General features: G+C 53.0%; 1 protein-coding gene and 1 long non-coding RNA gene across 6 annotated transcripts in view; one reads left to right on the top strand and one right to left on the bottom strand.

Moving 5' to 3' along the window:
- Positions 1 to 27,243, bottom strand: part of KIRREL3 (kirre like nephrin family adhesion molecule 3) — a 547,594-nt gene that overhangs the window by 99,217 nt on the left and 421,134 nt on the right. The gene's annotated exons all lie outside the window — the stretch shown is intronic.
- Positions 1 to 27,243, top strand: part of LOC140594678 (uncharacterized) — a 61,735-nt gene that overhangs the window by 33,124 nt on the left and 1,368 nt on the right. The window contains exon 2 of the long non-coding RNA XR_011995771.1: positions 166 to 348. This is a non-coding gene — a long non-coding RNA (uncharacterized lncRNA). The remainder of the gene's footprint in view (positions 1 to 165; positions 349 to 27,243) is intronic.

The following is a 27,243-nucleotide window of genomic DNA, read 5'->3' as shown; positions in this document are numbered from 1 at the left end:
TTGGTCAAAAACCCGAGAATCCAGGGAAAATATGGTTATTTCAGTGGTTCCCAGGATGGGCCTAGGGCCAGATTCCACAGGATGTGGGGTGGCACAGAGTGGCACAGTGTGCTGGCAGGAGCAGGGAGGCCTCTGAGCTCACCTGCTTTGTCCCTCTCTTCCCAGGCGGCCGACCCAGCTCTGGCTTCCCTCTCACCTAGGAGAACTTCACCAGCGTGACCCCAAGCTCTGCATCTAAGCCGCCACTTCACGTCTCATTACCTGAACACACCCACCAGCGCCGGGCGCTCTTCTAAGATTTTAAAATATCAGCTCATGAGTATTTTCATCTTCATAGCAACCTACGAGGTAGGTACGATTTTGCTCCCCGTTTTCTGGGTGAGGAAATGAGGCCCAAGGGAGTGACAGATGACTGTGCGAGTATCGGGGATGCGGGGATGCGTTGCCTCTGGCTCGACAGGAGCCGTAGCACTTGGAGCTTGCCAACCCATCTGCAGGGCCCCGGAGGTTAACTAACCCCCCCCCCCCCCTCGCCCCAGCCTCGGAAGTGTCTGGTGGCAGGACAAGGGCTGCAATCCAAGACTTTCACCTCTTGACTTGTGCTGGACCCAGGTCCCTGAGCCGGTCCTGGTGGAGATGCTGACGAAGCGGGGCCGCATGACCCGTGTTCCGGGAGGCCTCCGCTGCACAGACAACGGGACATTGAGCCCCCGGTCCACGGTGCAAGGGGTGCCTCATACACCCTCCCTCCCGTCACCCCTGCAATTACGGGTCAGGGCAGAAATATCCCGACGTTACAGCAAAGAAGGCAGGATCAGAGGCAAAGCCATCTGCTCAAGATCCCAGGGCTGATGATGAGTGGTGGAGTCGGGGTCTGATAGGGCTCCCTGTGACCTCCGAGGCCACGTTCTTTCCCACGCCCTGCCCGGCAGATACAGAACACGGCTCGGGAAGGGTGGCCTGGCAGGCAAGCTGCCGCCTCGCCTCCGCCTCTTCTCCCCTACGCAGGACAGTCAGGGCCACACGGAGGGGGGGCACCGGCTGCTGCACACCCTGGGGCACAGGGCTGCAGGCCGCACCACCAGTAAGGCCCAGCTGTCAGCGGCAGGTGCCCCAAGAAGGGGGTGCCGAGGTGGAGGCCGAGGTGGTGGCCGAGGTGGTGGGGCTCCCCAAGAGCAGACGCAGACGCAGCCGCAGCCGCGTCAGAGAGCCTGTGGCAGGTGGGAAGGTGGCCGCGCCTGCAACCTGATGAGATCTTGGCTGGGTCTCTGAGGAGTCTCATTAAAAATCAAATTGGCCCCGAATTGTGGGAGTAACACTTTTTATTCTGATTTGAGCTTTACAAATTAGATTTCATAGGACATTTTAATCAGCTATGTGTGGTGGGTTTATTTATTTTTTTTTCCTCTCAGTCTCTTCAAGTTCTCTGTTGTAATTAGACTGTTTCTGGCACCAAAACAAGAGGGAGAAAGAAGGAGGAAGAGAAGAGAGGAGAGAAAGGAGAAGTGTGTGTGTGTGTGTGGGGGGGGTTGGAGAAAGAGCTAGAATATGGGGTGATGTGAGGAGGAGGAGGGAGCTGGGAGGGAGCTGGAGAGGCTGGAGGAAGGGGACAGGAAGGGGAGGAGGGCAGGGAGGGAGGGGGAGGGGGAAGAGGAGAGGAGGAGGAGGGGTTGAAAGGAGGAAGGGGAGGAGGGGGGAGGGGGAGAGGGAGGAGAGGAAGGGGAAGAGCAGAAAAAGGGGAGAGTGTGGGCAGTAGGGGAGAGGAGGAGGGGAGGAAGGGGAGGAGGGGAGGTGGGGAGGGGGAGAAGGAGGGGGAGAGGGAGGAAGGGAAGAAGGGGGAGGGGAAGAGAGGGGAGGGGAGGAGGGGGAGGGAGGAGGGGAAGAGAGAGGAGGGGAGGAGAAGTGCAGGAGTGAGAGAGTGAGGAGGGGAAAGACGAAAGACGGAGGAGGAGGGCTGTGGGGGGCCCTCCTTTCGGAGGCTCTTTCCTCCGGGCCCAATGATGATTTCACGGCTCCTTTTATCTCAAAATCTTTCTTGCAAGAAGGACAGTGTCAAGACAGCGGGGACGCTGCCAGGGATGGCGTTATCAGAGGGAATTAGCGGGTTGTCAGCTGGGGGTGGCAGGCCTGTAATGAGGCCCTAAAGTAGTGGTGTGACCCTGGGCGAGAAGCGTCCCCTCCTCCCACCCCCGTCCCGCTCCGGCGGGTGAGGGTCAGGGTGACACAGAGCTGAGGTACAGGGGGCGTCCCCGGCAGGGGGGGGACAGGCGGGCAGGGGTGAGCCCTGCTGGGTGCAGGGGACCCCAGGGTGGGTGGGCCTGTGCCCTGACGGAGAAGGGGGGCTGCCATCAGAGACAGGCCAGCCGTGGAGGAGGACGCTGGGTGGTCACCAGCTCACTGTGGACGGGGTCTGAGCCAGGGGCTGGGGCAGCCACAAGCTCCCCCCAACAAGCCTGAGCACCCTAGGTGCTAGGGGGAGCAGGGGAGGCCGGGGCGAGGGACAGTCTGATCCAGCCCCGCAGGCTTCAGAGAGCTTGGGCTCCCCCACTGGGCCTGGGTTTGGATCCCTTAGGCTTTTCTCTTGGGGTGGGGGCGGGGGCGGGGGAGAAAGATACCCAGAAGGTCTCCACGAAAACCCCCGCAGGACGTTAGTCACCCATTATGCTTTGGGAGGGAATGACTGGGGCGCCGGTGATTTTCGTTTCCAATCCCGTTTTCATCTCTGTGTATTTAAAAAAAATTTTTTTGTTTTCATTTCTGTGTATTAAGTACCAGCCACTGGAAAGACTTTCTCTTTCAAATCAATGAGATGCTTTTTCAAACAGAATCATAAGCTGAGTGTCACTATGTAGCGTAGATAAAAGTCACAGTGCTGTGGGGGAGGGGGGTGGGGGGACGGGGCACGCGGGCTTCTCACCCACAGGACACCCTTGAGGCTTCTCTTCCGGGCTTGGGGACTCCCAGGGACACGGTGCGCAGGGAACTGTGAGTGAGCCTGGGATCTCTTCTAGAACCTTCTGGGCATTATGGTAAGCAGACAGGAAGCTTCTTGCGAACATTTGTCTGCTCAACACACGCTCATCAAGACCTGCTGTGAGGCCGGCATCGCACTATCTTGTGAGAAACAGACGGATCCGGATCCGCCGTGGTCCTTTCCTCCAGGAGCTAACACGTGTTTGCGCCCGCCGCAGCGGGACAGCCCTGCTCTGGCCACACAGTGTGTGCTTGCACCACCCCACCCGAGTTTTCTGCCTCAGTTTCCCATTGTGCTCACAGATGTTTCCTGCTGGGAAGCGTGGCCATTAGTGAGACCTCACTTTCTTTCTTTCTTCTTTCTTTCTTTCTTTCTTTCTTTCTTTCTTTCTTTCTTTCTTTCTTCTTTCTTTCTTAGATTTCATTTATTCATGAGAGACACACAGAGAGAGGGAGACACACAGGCAGAGGGAGAAGCAGGGATCCCGATGCAGGACTCGATCCTGGCACCCCAGGATCACGCCCTGAGCCGAAGGCAGGTGCTCAACCGCTGAGCCCCCCAGGGATCCCCACGACCTCCCTTTCTTGCATTATTTGCAGTCTGTCACCATCACCAAGTGAGGCCCAGCCCCTCGCCCACAGCATCTCTCGGACCCACCTGCTTCTCTCCGTCCCTGCCGCTGCAACCCAAAGTCTGGGCCTCACCCCCTCCTCCTGGGTTCTCCTGACAGCCTGTGGGCGCTGTTTGGTCCAACCCCTAGTCTTCCCCTCAACCCATCGCTTTCCTCGTGCTGTCTCCCTCTCCAGGGGCTGGAAGGTCTAATGGCCTCCGCTGCCTGCAGGACAGCACCTGACCAGCTTCTCCAAAAGCTGGCCTCCTTCTCCCGGGTGCTCCGTAGCAACCCGTACCGGCTGTCCACTCACGTCACCTGCCCCATGTCACGGATGTCCCACCGTTCTGGAATCCCCCTTCTCTCCGGGCCCCCCTAACCAGCCCAGCCCTCAAAGAGAAAACGCCAAGTTCTCCTCTACATGAGATTTGTCTGTTCCTCTAGGTGCATCCTGCCAGGAGGGGGAATCTTCTTGCTCCTCCCCTCCTCCCCACTTTTCTTCCTTCTCATCCCCCCTTAATGTCTTTAAACCTTCATCGAGCATTTACTATACATCAGACACCAAAGGAACAAAGGTAAACGGGGAATGGAGGGTAAACTGAGGGCAGGGGCCGCGGTCGTCGTGTTCACCTTGTGTTCTCCGCGCCTGGTCTAGCGTATAAGCCCTGGATGAACTAGACTTAGACCTCGAGGCCTACTTGCTCCAGTTTGTCCCCTGAGATCTGTGGTCATGGAGGAAAACTTTTTATATTGTGCTGAGCACACCACACGGAAAGAATGAGGTGAGACATTAAGGGGAAGGGCCAGCGTCTCAAGGAGTCAGGCTTCACAGGACAAAAATAACCGAGTTATTCATGGAACACCTGCTTTAACCAAGTCTTCGAATATGAGACAAGGCTGGCCAGGTGTTACTACCCACTTTTCACGCATGAACTGGGGCTCCCAGAAATAAAGTGACACGCTCAAGGTCACCCAGCTGGCCTGGGGGGAACTCAAGGTCACACAGTGGGCCCGGGTCCAGGAAAGAGCCAAATATCTCCGGTTGCAAACCCTGCTTTCTTGCCACTCTCCCACGTTGGTTGTTGAATTGAGGGTCTAGACTCGGATGTTTATCCACAAACCAGTACTCCGCCCCCCTCCCGTCCCCGCCGTCCAACCCCTCAGACCATCTAAAGAGAGGTAAAGGATCTCTGGAGTGAAAAGCAATTTCTTGGTTCTTCCCTAGGTTTACCTGGCCGCCTGCCAGCTGCTGGTCAGCAATGCTGAGTTAGGGTTCAGGGTGCAGCCCAGGACTGGCCACCACGGGGCGGGGAGGTATGAGAGAAAGGAGCTGTGATAATTATTGGTACTTTGCATTATATAAATAGATGTTATCTATATAACTGTGTTATTATATAAATATATAGAACTAGGTATATGTCATAAGCCTTTTATGTTGTGGAATTAATAATAGCTAACTTTCATTGCATGTAGTGCGTGGATTAAGAGCTTTACGTGGGTTATTTCACTGAAAGCTCCTCACAGCCAGGCCTGTGTGGCAGGTGCTCTATCAGGCCCCCGTGAAGGTGAGGCCATCCAGGGGCCCCGGGCACTGAGCGGTGGAGGATGGACATCGGGCCTAGCAGTCTTGTTCCCGGGCTGCATCCTAAGGTCCTTGGCTGCAGGGTGCCCGGCCCCTGGGGTCTCACAGAACCCACCCAACACCCCACTCTCCTTGCCCTTGGCCAGCACTGTAAAGCCTAGGGAGACTCTCAGGAGGGCCTGGATGGAAACACTTGGTGGGTTAGACGGAGGGGGATGTTCCCATTGGTGGCTGCAGGGCTCCTCCTGTTGGCTGTCTCAGGAAGGGAGGGGCCCTGCAGAGTCGGGGAGGGGGTGCCCAGGGGTCACTGTGGAGCCCCAGAGGTGACCATCCACGGCCTGCATGCTCCCCGCATGCTCAGGCTTCTGTGGACTTCGCAGGCCAAGAGGGCGCCTTCCCAACTCACCAAATAGACCTATAGGACTCTGACATTGGGGAGGGAGGTATTTCTCCCCACTGAGCTCAGAGAAGAGAGATGCCAGCCTCGAGGCTCTACAGGGCTCAGTTGGATTTAGAGTCTGGCTCTGAAGGCTTAGCAGGTGGAGAGCAGGAGCCTGGGGGCAGACGTGCTCAGCCGGTGGGGCCTTTTGGGGCGTCCTCTTCAAACTGCAGGAAGCAGCAGCCCTATCTGGCTGGGAAGGATACAGAGGAGGCTGGGCTCTGAGGCGCCCCATCCTAATGAGTCAGGGCACACCCCACGTGGTGGGCTCTGAGTCAAGGAGGCTGGTGATTGGCAGGTGGGGGGAGGTGTGGGGGCGGCATCGGCAGGTGGCAGGAGGGCTTTCAGCTCTTCAGTGCTGAAGAGGACAGGTGCAGATGCAGCCTGGCCTAGAGAGAGGGGTGAGGGAGGCAGCAGTGGGACGCCCCTGGGCTCTGGTCCTGGGGCACAGCTTCCCTCCGCCCCCCTGCGCCACTGCAGCTGGGAGTCCTCCCCTCCTGCCACCCTGTCTGCCCTGCCCTCCTGCCAGCTGTTTCCCTCTGCTCTCTGCTCAGGAGCTGTGCAGCTCAGCTTCCTCTCTCCTGTTGACTTCTCCAGACTGCTTTCTGGGGATCCACCCCCTGCCTCCAGATGGGAGTGCTCATCTCCATCGTCCTCCCTCCTGCCTCTCCATCAGCCCAGCAGGCAGGCTTCCTGAAGGGCCCCCTCCCTCCCAGCCCTGACTGCATGGCCCCTCACCTTAGACTCGTTTTGGGACTTGCAGGACACATTAGCATGGAGTGAACCATCACCAGCTGTCTCTGGGAGGTCCCCACTGTCTTCCAGTAAAATATTTAAAATGCCGAGAACCCATGATTCTCTATGAGCTCACACACCTCTGGCCCCCGATCTGAGGTCACCCCTGCAACTCCTGATTATTTCTTGGAGTGGGAAGAGGCATTTTGTATGGAAGACTGAAGTTATTAGGGCCAAACCACCGAGAGGGATGGTTTTAGAGCAGTGCTCCAGGGACCTGGCCGCTGTGGTGTATGCGGACATGTGTGTGTGCATGTGCACGTGTGTGCACGTGTGCACATGTGTGAGTGAACTGGCTTCCAGGCCTCACCATCTTCTCCAGCCAGACCTCTTCTGCTTGTATTCCTCGTCAGCCACTTGAGATTTTGCTTGAATGGACTCTAATTATTCTTGCAAAATGTTTGAAAGTCCCTGCCCAGTTTAGAATTTTTGGAATGTCATTTTTTTTTCTGGGCCTAAAATATGTTCAGAGAAGGCCAAGGCCCCGCTGCTGTCAGGGCCACCCTGGAGACCCTGGATGATCTTTAAGGTCCCAGGAGCCCATGGTGTTGTGGCCTGACCCTGACACTGTGAGTGTGTGTGTGTAAAACAAACAGGAAGAGGGCCCAGTGGCCCCATGTGCATAGTGGTCAGGTCCTCAATGGCAGGCTCAGGTCACCCACCCCTGCCACCCATAATTGTCAGCCTCAGATATCTTGGGCACTAAATGTAGAATGTCATAGGATGACGTACATTCTGTGCTTTAGTGCCCCAAGCCTGTTGCCACCTCTATGAGCATATATGTTTGTGCCTCTCTCCCAGTCCCCGATCTAGTGCTTAGGTGGTTCCATGGCGGTGGCGAGAGGGAATATGCACAGGGTCAGCATGGACTGGTGCAAATGGCATGAGGTTTGGGGTTAGTTACTGTAGCGAAGAGAGAAAGTCTCAGTGCAAACTACACTGTAGCCTGATGTTGGGGGCAGGGTTGCCGATCCCTTTCTCAGGATCTGTGCTCAGAGGTCAGATCGGAGGCAGTTCGGGGATAGCATGGGGGTGTGCTCCCTCTCTCCCACCCCTCTCCCTCACACTGGGCACTTTGGCCAAGCCTTTGCTCCAGCAGCAGGTTAAGGGTGATGTAGGAACGAGTTAGGGGCAGATGGGGTTAAGCAGGGAGAGATAAGGGAAAGGCCCAGAGTCAGGCTCCCAGGAATCTGTGGGCTCCCATAAACCCCAAGGACACCAAGGAGCCCCAGGTCAGGCTCCTACCCATCCCAAGAAACAGAGATAAGACAGTAAAAAGAGAAAAAAACAAAAACAACAAAAAAACAAAAACCCCAACAACCTGGCTCCCTAGCTCCAAAATGTTACGGAGTATCTCCCTTCGATGGCTACTAAGTGATCCCAGAAACTCATGAGACCAAAAGAAACACGTCATCAAGGTGTTATCAATAGTCTCTGCTCAAACCAAGACTGCACAAGAATCCCAAGGCCGTGGGCTCCCTGCCTAGGTTCGCAATAAAAGATCACCCCTGGAAGTCCTCAGGGGCCACCCTGCCGGGACCCCCTCACTGCTGAGAGCTTTCTCTGTATCTCTGCTTAATAAACCTCTATGGCTTTGCTCACTCTCTGTTGTCCGCGAGATTCATTCTTCGACTCCGTGAGACAAGAACCAAGCTGTCCCATGTCACGGAGAGGTGACCACTGCCCTTAGGGTTAATCCCGGCCACACCTGGACAGGAACTAGGCTGCTTGGAACGCCTGCCCTGGCTTCCAGGAGTCCAGTGCTCTGCCAACACGTGCACACAGCCACCACTGTTGTCCTCGTCCTTCGGAGGCGGAGAGGGCTGCTACGGGAGCAGGGCCCTGAGAGGCGGAGGGATGCCCCGCGGATGCCCAGCGGTCCGAGAGCAGGTGGAGGAAGAACTCCGGTGCCCTGGGGAAGTAGCCACCACCACCCCTGTGCCTGAGCTTGGGGCAGCCCTGCCGAAATGCTGAAATGCTCCCTGCCTCCACTCTCAGGACGTGACCACGAGTCACTAGATTATAAGAGAGAAAGTGCTAGGTCTCATCAAGAGGTCACATAAAGTTCTTTCTGGGCTCGATAAAGGCCTTTTGTAAGCAAGAGGGCTGAAGGGAGGAAACCCAGAGGCTTCCTGGAGGAGGAATCATGATGTGGGGAACGTGGTGGCAGAGACATGTCATTCTGGGTTAGGAAAAACATGCAAGCAAAGGCATGGAGATGGGTGACCCCAGGTCCCTGCTTTGAGTACCTGCCAGGGCCTGGGTCTTGGAGAGCAGAAGGGACACAGGGTCAGGCAGGCCTGGGAAGGAGCTCTGGCTCTGTCACCAGCAGCAGGATCTGGGGCACATTCCTCACCCTCATCTATAAAATCGGAGTGACACACCTACCTCGCTGTAGGGTAGAGGACTCGTGTGTCAATGATCCTGGCCCACGGGGTGCTTCGTAAAGGGTTGTCATCACCATCTCCGAGTCTTTCCTGAGCCCAGGACCGCTAAAAGTGGCCACACAACAGGGCATCTGAGTGGCGCCATCAGTGAAGTGTCTGACTCTTGGTTTCGGCTCGGGTCACGATCTCAGGGTCGTGAGATCGAGCCACGCAACTGGCTCCATGCGGGGGTGGAGTCTGCTCCAGATTCTCTCTCCCCCTGCCCCTTGCCCTGTGCTCGCTCGCCCACTCTTGCTCTCGCTCTCTCAAATAAATAAATCTAAAAAAAAAGTGGGGCCACCCAGTACCTGGAATGAGGGATCCCAGGATGCTTTGCACATCTGAAGTTGCACCGATAAGAACCTGCCCCTCCCCCTGAGTCATGCAGGTGAGAGGGAGCTTGTGGGGGTCCCTGTAGCTGTGCCAGTGCCGTGGTTCCAGCGAACGTCCGCCTCCGGAAGCGGCCTGGTCAGCCACGCAGGAAAGGCTCGCGTGTCGGCGTCTGCTCTGCTATTAGGGACCGACTGGCGAGGGCTTCAAGAATACTTGTCCGGGAGATATTTATCGCCAGCTTTCTCCCAGCCTGGAGGACGCACACTGCCTCTTGTGAGATTGAGGGAAGTTGCCCTGCTCCGGAGAAGGGAGCAGATGGGAGCGGGGGCAGGGAGGAAGGAGCCAGCTCAGAGGCCCCTAGCGGACACCAGAACAACACAGGCGGGTGGCAAGGGACCAGGGCAGGATGATGCAGGTCGTACCCGGGAGCCCAGGTCTTGACTCCTGCTGCTTTCCTGTGACTCAGCACAGGACCAGCTCCTAAGGCAGAAGAATGAGTTTTGGGAAGTTTCCAGAATGCCCTGTCATGACCTGCCCAGGGGAGTGGGACTGGGGGTGATGGGGTTAAGCCCCAGCCCACTGACTAGCAAAACAGGCTTATGGAGGGTGAAATGGTGCCAGTAAGGGCTCTAGCCACGGGCAGGGGCAGGGCTCACCCCAGCATCTCCAGGGCCTCTGGCTGGGTGTGGGGACACAGACGAGGAACTGAAATATTTCCTATGACAAGGAGGAGACAACTATGTACACAAAGAACTGGGGTCTCTGGCCTTACACAATCAAGCCCAGGAGTGAAGTATAACAAAGGTCCCAGGGAACACAGATTTTTTTTCCTTCTGAAGGAACGAGGGAAGGAGTCGTCAGAAGTGACCTCCAGGGTAAGGGACACGAGGGCAGGGAGGGGACATTCCCCGGGATGGGAAATGTCGTAAGTAGAACAAGGAGGTCAGAAGGAGCTCAGGGATTAAGAGCTGAGGCCGCACGATCTCGGCTTGATCTCTGGCTCTGTCATTATAGCCGTGTGTCCCCGGGCACGTTCCTCGGGCCCCCGAACCTGGCTTTCCCCCCTGGGATGGTAGTCGGTGCTTATCAGGTTGTTAGTGAGAATTAATCAGGGCATTTAGTGCAGAGCCCTGCAGAGCCCTGCCTGCCCACCTCACGGGAGCGGCTACTGTCCCTGGGAGCCTGATGTGATTGGCGCATGGCACGCGTGCATGTGGATGTGCGCAGTAGGGCGCATTTCTAGAGAATCATGGTAGGTCTCACGGTGTGGGCCCTCGAAGGCAGGCTACAAAGTCTGCACTTAATGCGGAATCATCAACAGGCTCGGGTCTGAGTTTTAGGAAGATCACAGCGGTGACAGTGAGGAGGGGGGATGAAGGAGGATAATCTGAAGATAGGAAGACTCATCGGGCAGGTTTTGCTATCATAAGGCCTCAGGCTAATGTCGCATCCGTGGAAAGGAGAAAGTGGAATTTAGGAGCCACTTGGAAGTAGAAATGGTAGCTCTTGACAGGGATGAGAAAGATGGGGGCATAAAGGTGGCTTCCCCCTGGCCTGCAGGAAGGGGTGAGGGGGTGGCTTGCCGGAGCATTTCTGCGTCAGGGGGGATGCACGTCTGGGGGGGCAGTGACTTCAGTTGTAAATACTTTGATGGAGAGGAGCCCCGAATCGTCAGGAGAAGGTGTCCTGGGTGCAGTTGGGGTCCGTGGGTCTGGAGGGAGCTGCTGTGGAAAACTCATGCTTGTGGAGCATTCACGTGGCTCAGGTAGCAGGAGAAGTGGTTCTACGGTACGTCCTCTGGTGTTGACTTGGGAATTCATCTCCAAATATGGGAAGTTACTGATGTCGATGTGGCTAAGAGGGACACGGTGACTCCAGGCTGGGTGGGTTGGGAGCAGCTGTCTTGGGTGGCACAGTTAACCCCTGTCAAGCTCTGCACAGGCTTAGAGCCCTGTTGGGACGGCCCAAGGTCATCTATCCCCATCCTTTGGTTTGGGACTGGAAATACCAACAGAGAAGCCAGAAGGACAAGACAGGGATGGAAGAGGGGCCATCTCCCCATTTCTTCTAGACTTCTCTGCCAGAAGAGAGGCTTGAAAGCATTTTCACCCTCAACATTACCATCTGCAGCCACTAGCAACTTGATTCTGCTACACAGGTGAGGAGAAGCTTGCAAACATCACGAACATTCCAGAAGTTGCACTGGATTTTTGTTTGGGCTTACACAGGAGAGCCGGACTGCTCTTCCCGGGGCTGGATGTGCGGCAAGGAATTCGAGGGCACGTTTTCCCGCCCTTGCTCCCTGTCTGAGCTGGGGCCGCCCAGGTAGCCTGTGCTTCTCCTGGCCTCACTCGCCTCTCCCCGGGATGCATGATCCGCCAAGGTTGTCCCGGACAGCGTGGGTCTGTAATGAAGAGCAATGGGGCTGGCCGAGGCAGGGTGACTCCAAAGTCACTATAAATCCTTCGCCTACTGATGATCAGCCTGTGGCCCCGGCCAGAGCCTGCGCTATCCTCATTAGTGGAAGGGGAGGTAATCCTCCATCCATTCAGCCAAGTTCTGGATGCCAACAGGATACTGATAAGAGCTTCTGGAAATAGTGGTGCATCTGAACCTGTGAAGGAGCCCATCCATCCCTGCCTGCGGTCATCCCAGGGTCTGATGGAGATGGGAAGGGCAGAGCGATGCGGGCTTTGGGGGTGATGGTGGGGGAGGGTGTAGAGTATAGAGGGGAGACCCTGGGGCAGCCAGCCCACGCAGGCTTGGAGCCTGGCCGCCGTCTCGGGCTTGCTGCAGGCTGGCCATGGGGGTCCAGGCTAAGCCCCTCGGGGTCTTGTGTGTTCCCTGAACTGCTGTTGGGGAACAGTGTGGAAAGGTATGCGGGGAAGAAGGTGACGCCGAAGAGCAGGATAGAGCCAAGTCACTAGCCTGGAAGCACGTGAAGGCAATGGCTGCGGGCAGACCCAGCTTATACAGTTGCTGTCTTGGAGTGCATCAGAGTGGGAGCCCCTGGGAGGACTGACTCCATGGTGTCCAGCATCACTGTTCCCTTTTATGGGGGATATTGCAAGGCCACAGGAAGCAGCGTCCTCTCCCCGAGCACCCAGGCCCAGAAGCTACCAATTTGATGCTGCCTTTTCCACCTCCTAGCAGGCTGCCCTCGGGCCTGACGCGTCCCTTCTCCAAGACTCCCCGTGTGTAAAATGCAGGGTCTAGACAAAATCTACTAGGTCCTTCGGTTTCAGCCCTAAGGTTCTTTGTTCTGGTTTATCCGAAGTCTTATTTTTGGGTGGGGAGGACCCAAGGCTGTAAAGAACAAAGCCAAGGTACAAGGAAGCAAGGAAGTAAAAGCAAATCTCTCAAGGACGTTTGATCTGTTTGGGGGAAGATCCATGTCCTAACCCCCTCATTTTTCTCCTTCTTCTTCTTCTTCTTCTTCTTCTTCTTCTTCTTCTTCTTCTTCTTCTTCTTCTTCTTTCTTCTTCTTCTTTTCTTTTCTTTCTTTTCTTTTCTTTTCTTTTCTTTTTTTTCTTTCCTTTTCTCTTTTCTTCTTCTTTTCTTTTCTTTTCTCTTTTCTTCTTCTTCTTCTTCTTCTTCTTCTTCTTCTTCTTCTTCTTCTTCTTCTTCTTCTTCTTCTTCTTCTCCTCCTCCTCCTTCTCCTTCTCCTTCTCCTTCTCCTTCTCCTTCTCCTTCTCCTTCTCCTTCTCCTTCAAGAACATCTTAAAATAATCATCTTATCCTGGTATAGACCTTGCCAGCAGATGGTTCTACAACTCTCAGAGGTGTAAGAATCACCTGGGGACCTTGCCAGAAATACAGTTTCCTGGGATCCAAGCCAGAAATTCTGAGTTAGTGGGTCGGAGGCAGGTCAAGGGGTCTGTATTTCCACAGCTGTGCGGGCAATCCTACCGCCGGTGGGTGTTGGAACATGTTTGGGAGGCACTGTTGAACGCAAACAGCGCGGGTTCGGGGAAACTGAGTCCTTTCTGGTTTTGGCTATCACTGTGTGGCCTTGGTCCGGCTGCTGTTTCTCTCTGGGCGCACCATGGTTTCCTCGGCTGCTCAATGAGGGCATTGGATGAAGTCAGTGGTTTTTACTGCCCCCCTCCCCTGCCCCATTGCACGCAACCCTTTGCCAGTGGAATCTCATATGAAATGCCAGAGTGTGAAGTGGGTGGAGGCAGGCTAGGTGAGGCCTGAGGGAGTAAGTCCAGCCCCTGAGCCCCCATGCAGTGGACCCCAAGGTCCCTCTGTGAAATGCTCCAGGAATCAGAACGTCCTGCGCAGTTGTCAATGGTTTCCAGGTGTTGCATGAAGAGCAACGTGGCTGCTTCCCACCGACGGGTACAGAAGCCGGCCTGGGAGCCAAGGTGCCCGGTGTGGATAGTGCAGTCTGCTCTCGAAGCAGGAGCTACTTCTGTGCCACCCACTAGCCCTGCATGGGGGACCTCGACTTAGCCTTGGCGTTTATAGAGAAATCTCATGGCTTCTGGACTTGTTCCCGACAGGGAGTAGATCACAATGTCCTGAATTTCTCCCTTCTTGGAGCCCAAATACAATCAGCTCTTAATTATCTTTGTTAATGGAGAAGAGCAAGGGTGTGAATAATCCAAAGTGATGGACATTCTGAAATAATGAATAATACTAAGTAACATTCATGTTCAACTTTGGAATGCATTTTCGTATTGCACGTTTGAATATGGATGTGTTTGATGTTCTGGGAATTTTTAATACTCAACAAAACAAAAAACCCAACGACGGAGCTCCCTCCTGTCGTCCACTCAGCCAGTACCACCTCTGGTACTGACTCATGGCTAGAGTTGGGCCATACGCCACCCACCCCAGCTCGCTGTTTTTATGGCTCAACACCTTCCCTAGGAGGGGACAGGAATATTAGCTGATTTTGCCTTTAAGGGACTTTTATTCCCTTTGGGTGTCATGCAAATAAGAGCAAAATAAGAAGCTGTGAAATGTTAACAGAGGACTTCATTAAGCAATCTTGGTGATAGAATTTGCCAGGAATGGGGACAATTTGCCAGCAGATAATTGAGAGCTGACTATATATGTGTCCTAATTAAAAAAGGGATTCTTCTCACTGCCCTGGGATTCTGGGTCTCGTTCTTCTGGTTGGTTCAGGATATTAACCACAGCTAACTCTTGTGTACACTTTATCCTCCACAAAGAACTTTGCCTGTGCTATTTTACTTAATCTACCCTCCCGACACCCTGTGGAGAATGTTACAACATCCGTCCTGATGTCGAGACTTGAATGCCAAGACTCACAGCCCCAGTTGGCTCAGTGTCCCACAGCAAGAGGACACCTCCTAACCCAGCCCGCTGTCAGCTCACCCGGCCTCTTCTGTCACCACCTAACTGTGGCCCTGGCAAGGGCTCAGATCATTTGCTTCAACCCTGAAAATGCGACAGCAAACAAAAAAACAAAAGACAAAACCAAACAAAACAAACTTGCAGTAACCGCACCAGCCTTTGACTGTCTGAAGTGGAAATGCTGGTAGAGGAGAGATTTTGTGCTATGATCACCTTGAGAGGAAGGAGAGGGGCCGTGCATGCTGCTGGGGGCACCTAGGAGGGGCCGAGGGGTTTTCTTAGCTTCTAGGAGGCCTCTGCTGGGTCACTGAGCCCATCTCAGAAGATGAGCCTATGGCGGGAGGGGGAGAACCGGCTCCTCGGAGGAGCTCCGTGGAAGCAGGGGCAACTCCAGGCTGGCCACTTTCACATCAACAGTCTGAGAGATAGAGAGCATCTCTCCTATTTTATGGATGAGGAGACAGAAGCTCAGAGAGGTTAGGTAACCTGTCCAAGGTCGGCGTGTGCTGGAGTTGGCAGCCTTTGTTTACGAGACAGTGCCCAGCAAGCACAGAGAAGGTTCGAACTGTGTGTGATTTCCTCTTCAGAAAGCCGAGACTGACTACTGTGTCCCCCAGCTGTGCTTCAAACACAGATATGAACGTGACAGGACATCTGCTTCTTGCCTTGGGCACAGGCTCTGCTCCACCTGCAGACCACAATCAGCCAGAGAAACCTCGGATGCTCCCAGGCCCCCCCTGGGGCTGAGATCAAGTCCACGAACAATACTTTAGGGCAAGAGTTGTCCACAGCTCGGCAGAGGCACGAGCATTTTGTATCCTACTCTGCTGCAGCCCCATTCAGAAGCTTTTTTGCAAAGGCCCGTCCCCTGCAATAGCCTTCTTGCTCAGTCCTGGGCTGCGTGAGTAATGACTTCCATTCCCCGCACTGCTGGGGTCTTGGGCCTTTGTGACAGCCTCTTATCTGTGTGAGATGGCCCAACGAGGACCAGCTGGTGCCCGGAGAGGGACCTCTGCAGGGGAGGGGACGGGGGCTTGGGGGCAGCGAATGGGTGCTTTTTCTGGCCCCATTCTGGCCCTGCCCCCAAGATATCTCTATTTTCCAGGATGCCACTGGGTGTGCCCATAGCTCCTCTAATAGAAGAGTTACTCCCGGCTTCACTGGAGGGAACAGAGCAGCTTTCAAGCCTCCTCCCCTAAACGCAACAATATTTGGTAACACTTGGCGTCTTGGGGAGAGAATTCATGTCTGTAATTAGTTACTGTATATCACCGTTAGCACTCTGCTCAGGATTTACTGGGCAAATACCATTTAACTGCACAATAACTACAGGTCCTTGCTGCTTATTGGGTAATTTACTAAGGCTGGGGGAATGGGGCAGGAGGGACTCTGAATAGGAGGCATTGTAACCCCTTGAATCAAACTTTATGAGTTTGGGTTTGGCAGGGAGGTGGCTGCCCATAGCCCAGCTCTCATTGCTTTGTTTTGCGGAGTTGGCTGGCACACTAGCTTCCTTCCTTTTATTTATTGCAGGCGAGTTCTGGGGACTGGGGTCTGAGGCTGCCTGGAGCTACGGAGGGCCTTTTGGTAGAGGTAGAGAGGGTCTTTGGCTGAGCACAAAGGCACCCAGCAGGAACTCAGGCTTGGTGTCCTGGGGGCTCCATCCATCCTTCCACTTACTCCTTCGTGGGCCTCTTTCTGCATCTGGGCCAGTGGGTGGGGAGTACGTGCAGGGAACTGTCCTTGGCTGGGAGCATCAAGATAATCCTACACCCTCTCTTCTCTCTCAAGTGCCATGTTGGTTGGGAAGCAGCCATTCCTGGACACTTGGCTCTAATTCCCAGCCTTAATCGGCTTGAGCAAGGTCTGTCTTTGTTTGGCCACGCACTGTCTAAACTCCTCTAACCTATTTAGACCACGGAGAGGGGAAGAGACACAATAATAAAAAACTCAACGTGCAACATTGCCTTACGCAATCTAATAAATTACTCGGTACCCGGCTGCCAGCTCAGACTAAGCCCAATATTGCCTGCAGTAATTATTTGGATCAAATGCAGTTTATCTGCTTCATATTTGTGCTTCTGTGCTCAGTGGTAACTTATAAATGTCATTGTGGTGTTTATTTGTTATAATGAAACTTAATGGCATTGGAAGCCAGGAGCAGAGCTGGTGGGGCGGCAGGTTTAAAACAATCTCTTCATCTCTGGAGAAGGAATGAGCCAAGATAACAGGAAACTGCCCTGTAGGGAAGAGATTTGCGGAGATGGTGGTGTCCTCATGCTGCGGGGTGGGTGGAGAGGGCCGGGGAAGGTCTGGCTGGGTTTAACCCTGGCACTGCCCCATCTGATGTCTTTGCTCCATCTTCTAAGGGTGTTGCAGGGGTGGGAGGCGTTCGATCTTCACACCCCCCGGTGGGCGGCTCAGATAAGAGATATAGGCTGATCAGGGTCTCGGAGGCCAAAGCCCTGTTCGTTGGGGATGGACATGAAAACCCCAGGGTGACTGTATTATGGAGGGCAGAGGATCAGAAAGAGGTTGGGAGGGGGACGTGGGGTTAGGAAACAAAGGGAGGGTAACCCGGAGAGCCCAAAGAGGGAAGAGCAAGATGTTCTCCTTTGGGTGAGGAAGCAAGCACTGGTGGTAGGAAGCCCAGAGCATGAACAGAACGGGGAAGAGCTGGCAAGAGCTGGAGGCAGGGTGCCCCACTGGCTCTGCAGAAGTGCCACGGACAAGGAGGGGCCATTTCATGTAGAATTAAGGGTTTTGGCTTCATACAGCTCTGGACTCTGCCATTTACTAGCTATCTGGCTTTGGGCAAGTTATTCATCTTTCCTGAGTTTCCTTTCCTTATGCGGAAAACGGGAGTAATAACAGATGCCTCTCAGGGTGGTAGTGATGATTACAGGAGGTGATGTGCATATAACGACGAACATGGTGTTTGGCACCCAGTAAATAATAAATAAGTGGCTGTGGCAGTGACTGGCACTTCGTAGATGTTCAATAAATGTCTGCGGAGTGAATTAATGAGTAATAACATTTCCCACCTGTGTGCATTACAAAGCCCTCTTCCAAACAGCTGGGCTTGGATTGAGACCTCACAGCCGTGCAAGGCCGATCAGATCATCCCCATTTCAGAATGTGGACATGGTTATGGTAACTTGCCCAAGGCTCCTCAGCTGGTCTATGTGTGGGCATTGGCTCTTCGGCCTCCCAGGGCAGGATCGTCTCCACCAGTCACGGGGGACAGACAGCTCTCCATCTCTGCTGGGAGGCTGAGCTGCCCTGCTCCCTGGAGCCCGATCACAGAGCCCGGGCTGACCTTCCTAGTTGAACCTGGTGGCAGAGGTAAGATGGGGGCCTTTCTGTCCATTTCATCTTAATACTACATTTTAGTGTTTACTCATGAAATATTCATTTTCTCCTCTCAGCGACATGCTCATACAAGGCTCCTAACATCATACATATGGATGAAAATTATTAGTCATTGTTATTTCTTCCAGTAGCCAGTCCCTTCCCCTCGTACACCTCCTGTTTTGATCTCAGCAAAATGGGATGGAATTGAAGGTTGTAGCCTGGAATACCAATAATAATGCCTTGCATTTTATGGTACTTTATGCTTTCTCCAAGTGCCAGCACAACCATCGTGCATATTTTATCTTTGCAGTATATGCACAGAAGTCCGAGTGCTGGTGTCACAAATCTACCCATTTTGCAGATGAGAAAACGTAAGTCAAGAGACAGATCAAGGTCAGGAACTGAACTTATTATCATTTCTTAAGATTTTATTTATTCACTCATGAGAGACACAGAGAGAGAGGCAGAGACATGGGCAGAGGGAGAAGCAGGCTCCCTGCAGGGAGCCCAATGCAGGACTCAATCCTGGGACCCCAGGATCACGACCTGAGCCAAAGGCAGACGCTCAGCCACTGAGCCACCCAGGCGTCCCTGAACTTATTTTTAAAGGCATTTATTTATGTATTTTTGTTTGACTTCTAATGAAAGTCTGGGAAACAGTGTGTTTGTCTCATGTAAATTAATAACCGCACCATCTTATTTGTATTGTAATTTGTAGTTTATAAGGTGTTTGCCCCCATGCTATCTTGCTGGTCCTCACAGGTGGGCTTTGGCTATTCTTATTTGACAAAACTCATGCAAATTGGTGGCAGATCTGGGCCTTAAACCATCATTTCTCAAAATGGATTCCGAGGAACATTAGTCCTAAAATGTGCTCTAAGGAAAGCTGTTCTGTAGTCAAGTAAGTTTGGGAAACTTTGCGAACCACAGACCCTCTTGGCGGTTCACCATGGCCTCTGGTGTACTGAAATCTCTGAGACGTTCTGTAGGACAGACCTGTTTGGTGAGGGCTAGCGTCACCAGTGTCTCCCCACTGTATTTAACCATGGAACCTGTATGTCATGGAAAACCTATTATTATGCTATAGAAATTGCTGCTCAAGGGAAATGTGAATGCCTGGTCCCTCTCCCTCATTCTGAAGCAATGGGCTTTGGAGCAGGGCTGGGAGAGCGGAGGCTGAAGACAGGGTAGAAAGCATGCTGATGGGGCCACCAGAACTGAGGCACACCCTCCCCAGGCTTCCTCCCCTCCGTCCTATACCCTCAGGGCAGTGAATTCCAGAAAATTCACTCAGTATTAGGTACAGTCAGCCCAGTCTACATGTGGGGCAGGATCAGAGGGGCACCTTGCTGGCTGACAGGGTGTCTGAGGGGAATCTGTGGGCAACACGATGTTGGGGAGATATGGGAGATGGCGGATGGTGACCATGGGGGAGGAGTCTACAAGGACACACAACAGAAGTTCGGCCATGTCTTCCCTTGATGGTGATGGAGGGCATCACCCGACCCTCATCTCCCAAACACAGGCAGAGCAGAGATAAAAAGACCAGGGTTTGAGCCTGAGCTTTATCAGGTAATTGCTGGATGCCTTTAGGTAGATGACCTAATCCTTCTGAGGCTCTTCAACCTCAAAATGGGGATAACATACCTACCTTGTGATGTGATGAGGATTATATGATTTAAGTGTGTGAAAGCACCTTGTGTCCTTGCTGATTTGCTCCCCACCCTTCTCCCAATTCCTTGGAGCCTCCCAGTATCACTCTGGTCAGAACAAATGCCTTGCCCCACCTCTGTGCTCCGAGAACACATCACCTACACGCTTCTGTAGCTCTCCCATCACCCCGCCTTCTGCTATTTTATTATTCGCCTATCTTCATATTGGACTCAAAATTCTCTGAGAGCTTAGCCAAGTCTGTCAGGGGCCCCCTCCCTCCCCGAATCCCTGGGGCCTGACCACTTCAGCGCCCAGAGGCCAAATCCTGACCCCCCAGTATCTGCAACTTGAGGTATTTCTCTTGAGGCAAGGGTCACTCGGCCTCACAAAGAGTGGGCCAGGAGTGCCAGGGACTTGATACGGCACCCAAAGAGGCCACAATGAATTCCTGATGGAAGCTGGCAGGTCCGTATGTACCCTCTCCTTGGGTGGTCTGAATTTGAGGTGTGAATTCCACCCCACTTCTCAGAGTTTCCCACTGGGATTGGGCTCCAGGTAGCAGCCTTGATAATACCCCCTGTGCTAGATGCCCTCCCTTTCCTGTGTCAAGTCTCTGCCACCCTCCTGGCGTTCTCTGGACCTCCCGGATGGACCGTTACTTGCAAGACCTTGCTGAGGGTTGCCTGTTGGTGGCACTCGAGCAAAGGTAAGGGCATCCGCCATGTGTCGTTCATGTCCACGTCTCTCATAGTACCAGGCACACAGTAGATGCCCGATAAATCTCTGAATTGGACAGGGACCGGCCCACATGAATAGATGAGGAGGAAACAGGCCGGCAGTTGGGGCAGGGGGCAGGGCCCGAGGGGCCCAGGGTGGGATGGCTACTCCCTTCCTCTGTACCTGCTCCAGCTGACTCTGGCCCAAGTCCTGGGCACAGAGGACCTGTGGTCAGCCAGCGTCCTTCCTCAGTGGTCGGAGAACAGCCTGGCGTAGTGTTTGAGATCCTTTCGTGAATAATGGTTGAGAAGTGCTGTTCTTTAGTATGAAGAATAGTAGTTATTCCTGGCACATTTGACTTAGAGGTGGGGAGTATTACATTGCTCTATTTATCCCACACTCTGTACGCAGTTACTGAAACTGTCACCGTGTCCTATATTCCATAGGCCATTATGTGTATTTCAAACCATTATATAAATGGACTTGATTTGGTACTTCTGAATGTCATTAAACTCCTCCCATACCAGTAACAACACAGTTTCCATAGAAACTAATACATTTGAGAAGGGAAGGCATAGGGAAGGAAGCAGATGGAACGGGCAGGAGGGGGGTGGAGGGAAACGCTTCCGTCCGATTATTATTTCCAGAACGCAGGACCCAGTGATGTGACATGGCCACTCTACGGAGATGGGGCAAGCTCCTTCAGGTTTTTATTGACTCTCCTTTGATAAAAGCCGTGGATAATTCATCTCAGCCTGAACCTGCTCATTCCAGCACACGGCTCTAAAAACTTTATGGCACCACAGGCCATTAAGCACGCTCATTTATTCAGACTCTTTCACCCTGGGGAGGGGCGAGGAGGGAGGGTCTCAGCATTCAGCGGTGAAGCTCAGGCTCACTGGAGGGGAGGGAGGCAGAGAGAAGAAAGGAAGCCTCCTCAGGACGCAGTAGGCGTAGGGTGTGACCCCAGGATCCTGCTGGTGGCTGCCACCTAAGTCCTATGGTCCTGTGGTCATCAGTGCAGTTAGGAGATAAAGCTGTAGGCACGCGAGGTTGAAGGGGTGTTATATTGAAAACCTTTTTTGAGAGCCTGGCTGAGGAGTGGCCCACAGCCTTCCTAGGCAGCAAGTCTTCTGTCTTTGGTGGGAGGCAAGCACAGGTCGCAATGACCTCATATAAACAATTATGAGGACACTCCTGGGCACTACTCACTTGGTCTACAGTTTGATTGCATTCCCCTTATCTGCTCCCGTAGCTCTTGTGCATAGCTGGTTACAGCAATTATGACATTGTATTGGGTTGCTGTGATATCCCTGGGGGCAGGGACTGTGTCCCTGCAGGTCAAAGTGTCCTAGCACACCGTGAGGCTCAGCGTAGGTACTGGACCATTGGCTGGTATTCAAAAGTGTTTGTGTGCATTGGTACTCGGTGGGGAGACTGAGCCATCAGGAGAGGGTGTGACCTCAATGACTTTTGGTCCCTTTTGGCCTTGAGAACCTTTGATGCTATGGTTCTAAACCCGCTCTGACTATGCCTAGGATTTGAATCTAGGTTTCTCTGACTCCCCAGCAACAGTGCTTGACCATTAAGCACGCTAACCACAGTGCTAAAAGGAAAAACAAAACCAAAACAACCACAAAATCAACCTGGTATGAAATATATCCAGTCTCTTCCAAGGAGAGGGCAAAGTTCCTGAGGACAGAGCTGTGTCCAGCCTCCCTGAGGCTCCTGTGCCCAGCACAACGCTGGGCTCACAAAGGGTGATGGCTTTACTCCTTATGTGGCACCTCCATATCAAAGAACCTACTCCCCTTCCTTTTCTATGTGCTTTTCTCTGTTTCAAAACATAGACTCAACACATTTTTAGAGGGCAGACTTCCCTGACTGATCCACTCAACCCTGTCTGTCCCAGACTTCAAGGACTTAGCATGGTGAAGAGGAAAGATACCTGCACTTGGATCAGAAGTCCAGGTTCGAGTCTTGGCTCTAGGAGTCCATGGTTCTCAGATCACCCAGTTCCAGCATCTTGGGAGCCATAGACCAGAGGCAGACAAGGTCACTTTCCTTGCTCTTCTTTCAGAGTCTACTCTGTGCAAACATTACACTAGGGTGCTGGGATATACTGGAGACCCAACAGAGCTTACAGATTGGTAGGGAAGCCAAGTAGTTAAAAAATGGTAATAAGAAAATTATATGTATAGATGGAGCTAAGAGGGACCAGTATAGATAAGACCAGTATAGACATCTGCCATCCCTGTGGCAGATGGGAACATTCCTGTTTGAGGAGCAAAAGAAGGCTGATGTGTCTGGGTCATAGTGTTAAGGGGGCAAGATGAGGCCAAAGAGGTAGGCAGGAACCAATGGATCATGTAAAGCCTCATAAAACATGCCAGGGATTTGGGTATTTTTCCTAAAAGCAACCTAAAGCCATTGAAATATTCTCAAGAAGACTGTGACATTATCAGATTTGCATTTTGAAATACTGCTCTGGCTGAAGTGTGGAAAAAGAATTGGGTAAAGAGGCAGGGGCGTGATGGGCGCAAGGAACCAGTTAGGAAGGCACTTCTATAATCCAGTGAGCAAGAGCGGTGGCGGGGACAGGGCAGTGGCCGTGAGGTGGACGAGGTGGATGGATTCAAGAGATATTTGGGAGGTGACATTTCTAGTTCTTGCTGAGGACTGCATATGGGTATGAGAAGAAAGGAGGTTTAAAAAGGAGCTTGGCAGGGTCTGTGGTCTCGGGGCCCCCAGCTTGCCTGAGATAAGCAGGTTCCCCAGTAGGAATGCTGGCTGGAGGAATGGGCCCGGGAAAGACTCCGGAATTCTCTATCAGATCGAGGAAGGAGAATGGAAATGGCGGGTCCCTTGTTCCAAGACGCCAAGTGAATTAAATAACAATCATAAAGTGCCCTGGAAATCTGCGTCTTGCCATAAATAATAAACAGGGACGTTATACAAATAACTAGCTTTGTAGCCCCAGTGGAAGAAAACACATCAGTAAGAAAAATGAAATAAGAAAAAAAATGCACCCAAAAGCCCCAACTAACAAAATGACAGTATTAGCTGACATCCTGGGGGCTCTTGCAGGCAGTGAAAGAATGGTCTCTGGAAATCATAAGCCCTTAGCGTACGCCGGCCTGCACGGCTGCAGCAGTCAGGGGGCAGGGGCTCACGGGTCATCAGGCCCATTCTCTGCCGCATCAGGTCCCCAGGCCAGGGTGAGCTGCCCCTCTGCTCTGAAAAAAGTGCAGCATGTCCCGTAGGCCTGCTCCACCCCCTCACGGCCACCCAGGGGACAGCTGGCATGGGCCTGAATTCACTCCCAGGGGACAGACGAGGAAAAGGAACACAGATCTGCCTTCTGAGGCTGCTGAGCAAAAGCCAGTCAGTCAATTTCCTGGTACTGGTTCCTTTGGTGACCAAAGCATTTAAAATTATGGGATGAGTGGTGAGAATAGGGTGTGGGCAGGGTGTTGAAAGCCAAGATAGATTTTTTTTTTCTTAAAGATTTACCCATCCATTTATTTTAGAGAGCACACATGTGCATGAGCCCGGGTGGAGGGGGAGGGTGGAGACACAGGGAGAGGAAGAGAAATCTTCAAGCAGGCTCCCCACTGAGCATAGAGCCCAACCAGGGCTCGACCTAGGACCCTGAGATCATGACCTGAGCCGAAATCAAGAGCCAGACGTCCGACCGACTGCACCACCCAGGCATCCTGAGCCAAGATAGATTTTTGAGTCATCACAGATGATCCTATCCAATATTATTCAAGGTCATACATGAGAAGGTTGACATCTGGTGTTCACTGACTGGCCCAAGGTCATACAGCTGGTTCCTTACTTTTAGGTGCTCCTGCTACACCAATGGGGCACCTCTCTTTCTTCTCTTTCTTTCTTTCTTTCTTTCTTTCTTTCTTTCTTTCTTTCTTTTCTTTCTTTCTTTCTTTTTTTCTTTTTCTTTCTTCTTTCTTAAAGCTTTTGTCTATTTATCCATGAGAGACACACAGAGAGAGGCAGAGACACAGGCAGAGGGAGGAGCAGGCTCCTTGCAGGGAGCCCGATCACACCCTGAGCCTAAGGCAGACGCTCAGTCAACCACTGAGCCACCCAGGTGTCCCAGAACCTTTTTTCCTTATCGACTCTTTTAGGGGAGAGGCAAGAAACAGGGAGCGCTGGAGCTCATTTCTGTGGATTAGGGAGCAGGGGCGCAGAAAGAAGGGCCAGGCTCCATGCCATCACCAGGAGGTCAGAGCCGCTGCGGGTGCCTGGGTCCCGCATCCTGGCGGAGGTGTGTTTGCACAGAGTCTGGACTAGGTGGGCGGTGCAGGACACTGTATGGGGCCTGCCGGCGTGGATCCCACTTTCCCCTTTCTGGGCACCCAAGCCCCGCCCCAGGAGGCCCGGAGGCGTCCAGTGAACAGAAGCTGCCTCGACTAATCACTTGCATTTTGTTTCTTCCCGGGAAGACTTGAAAACCACAGTGCTGGAGGCATTTTTGCCTTCCCTTCTCTGAGCTGCGATGCAGAGGGTCTGGGAAAGCTGCCACCCTCCAGATGTGTGGCCTGAGAGTGAGCCCTGGGGGGTGGGGGGAGCCTTCCTGCAGGTGCGCCCTGGCAGCAGGGAGCTGGCAGGAAGGGAGGCGGGGCTGCAGGACCTCCTTTGGCTCCCTTCAACACCCTCTTCCTCATTTCCCCTTCTCAAGTCCTAGGGGCTGAGAGAATTTTCTGGTTGCTCAGAAATGATCTTCCCTGGCCCATGTGTCTGACTCCAGGCCTTTCCGGATTTTCTCCCAGGCACCGGGAGACTCCTGCGTTTCTGTCCCCTCATCCCCCAGCCCCTTCCACTTCTGTATTAGCCCTGCCAAGCGAACCAAGCTGAAGTGTTACAGGCTTCCCTTCGGTTCCTGGTCTGAGCCTCCTCTTTCGGATTTCACGGAGCAGCGGACTGGGTGCTCAGGAGACCTGGCAGGTGGTCCTGCACCTTCCTTCCAGCACCTTCCTACTGACCCTGGGCAAGTCATTCATGGACCCCGGGCCTCCCTGAGTTGGGGTGTGTGTGTGCTATAACTTCGAGGGTTGTTTAAGTTCTAACCTAGAGGAACCCGGAGCTTTTCAAGGCTGGGGGAGCCCCTCCCCAGACACCACGTGAGAGCTTTCCATTCCACCTGTAGAGAGTATCAGCAGGCGATGTGCATGGAGAAGGTGAGTGGTTCTCGGATCTCCAGGAAAACTGGGTAATTGAGGAGAGTCAGGAAGAGGGAAGGGAATAGAGGGGTGTGTGTGTGTGTGTGTGTGTGTGTGTGTGTGTGGCGGGGGTGAGGGTGGGAGGGGGATGAGGAAACAGGGGGAACAGTTCCCCTTGTATATCTAGTGGGACAGGTCTGTCTGGAGATGCTCGGGGAACGTGGCCCAGCGGGAGATGGGGTGAGGGGGGAGCGCTGCTGTGGAAGGAGGGAGACCCACCTGTGGGGTGCCCCCACCTGCTGACGGGCCTGGGCCCTGGCCTCCAGGAGAGGAGACGCTGAGGTTAAGATGGAGCAATATTGCTGGCGATGGGGACACTTGTTTGTGGGATGCTCCTCATCCGCGTGCGCTGCCTGATGGTTCTTTCTCAAGACCCACCTTGCACCTGTGGATGACTTCGTGCATTCTGCTGTTGTCACTCAGGGCACTAATTAATTACTTCAATTAAAATTGATTGACTACTCCTTATGTATGAGACACCAGGCGAAGGCCCAGGGAGAGGCGAGGAAAGGAGGGAGCATCATCTCCGCCGTCCGGAGGCTCCCTCTCAGATGGGGCAGGCAGTCTAGTCTGTAATCACCAGATAGAGGAAGCGCCCCGAAACGAATGGGCTGGGTGCCACGCTGGCGCAGCCTGGTGCGGGAGGGGGGGCATCTAACGAGGTAGGGCGGGGGGCAGGATTTCTCCCCAGAGGTGACAGTAGCACGGAGCTGTACCCGGGTGTTCTAACTGTGGACTCCTCGAGGGTAGGGATTTTGTCTTATTTACCCTGAAAGCTCCGGCGCTTAGAACCCTGTCTGGCATTCACTATGGAAACTGGTATTATTTTTACGGGAGGTGTTCAATGAACTTTTGATGAATAAATAAATAATCTCCTTCCAGCAGTTCCTATTTAAAGCACCGTGGACTTAATCACATGAAGACAATTATGTCAAACACGCCTGGTATTCTTCTGCCTGGTCTGTCTTTATTTCTTCCTCTCTCGTCTGCCCTTCATTGATTGTTGGTCGTGGCTCTATGTGATGCCTCGGATGTGTGGAGTCCGAACAGGAGAACACCCCCCCCACCCCCCCCCCACACCCATTACCCACCACCTCCATTCCTGCCAATGCTGCAGATTTTATCCGAGAAGCTATTAAGCCCTCCTGAATAGAGCAAACCTCTCATTGACTATCACGTGCCTCCTTAAACGACCTTTTGAATAGTGTTTTCTTTTTATTGCTTTGTGAAGTTTAACAGCTCCAATTGCGATTACTCTAGCTTATGATAAACCCCAGATCTATAAAACTCCTGTTCATTCATTATTTTTCTCCTGCTCCTTCTCGAGCTGTTATTTCGTTGGAATGTAACAAGGAGTAGGGGGAGGGAGGAGGACGGAAGAAATAAAAATATCCCAAATTAACAAGGAAGCGGATGAAATAGGGGATCGCTTCTCCTCGGGTGACAGACACCCTATAAGATACTCTTAAACAGAACAAATACGCTTTAAAATGGAACAAGTAGGTCTTTTATATTTATTCTAAATTGGAGACATAATGATCACTGCCTTATCTTTAATGGAAGAAGCAGCTAATTGTTCCAATATCTCACTAATTCCAGCATCTGGGAGAAAATTATTTTTTTCCATTTTACCAATTGTTCGATGTATGCCTAGGTGTATAGCGCAGTGTGGACAGAGACTTCGGTTTCTTGATCTATGCCATGGCTGCTACTCCAGTTCAATTATTAATATGTGGAAGTTATAATTATTTTGAATATGGGTACAAGATAATTATAAACCATAAAACAG

The sequence above is a fragment of the Vulpes vulpes genome, chromosome 12 (assembly GCF_048418805.1).
Source record: "Vulpes vulpes isolate BD-2025 chromosome 12, VulVul3, whole genome shotgun sequence".
Taxonomy (NCBI): Eukaryota; Metazoa; Chordata; class Mammalia; order Carnivora; family Canidae; genus Vulpes; species Vulpes vulpes.
Note: the sequence above shows the minus strand (reverse complement) of the source record. Positions and strands in the feature narration are given on the sequence as shown.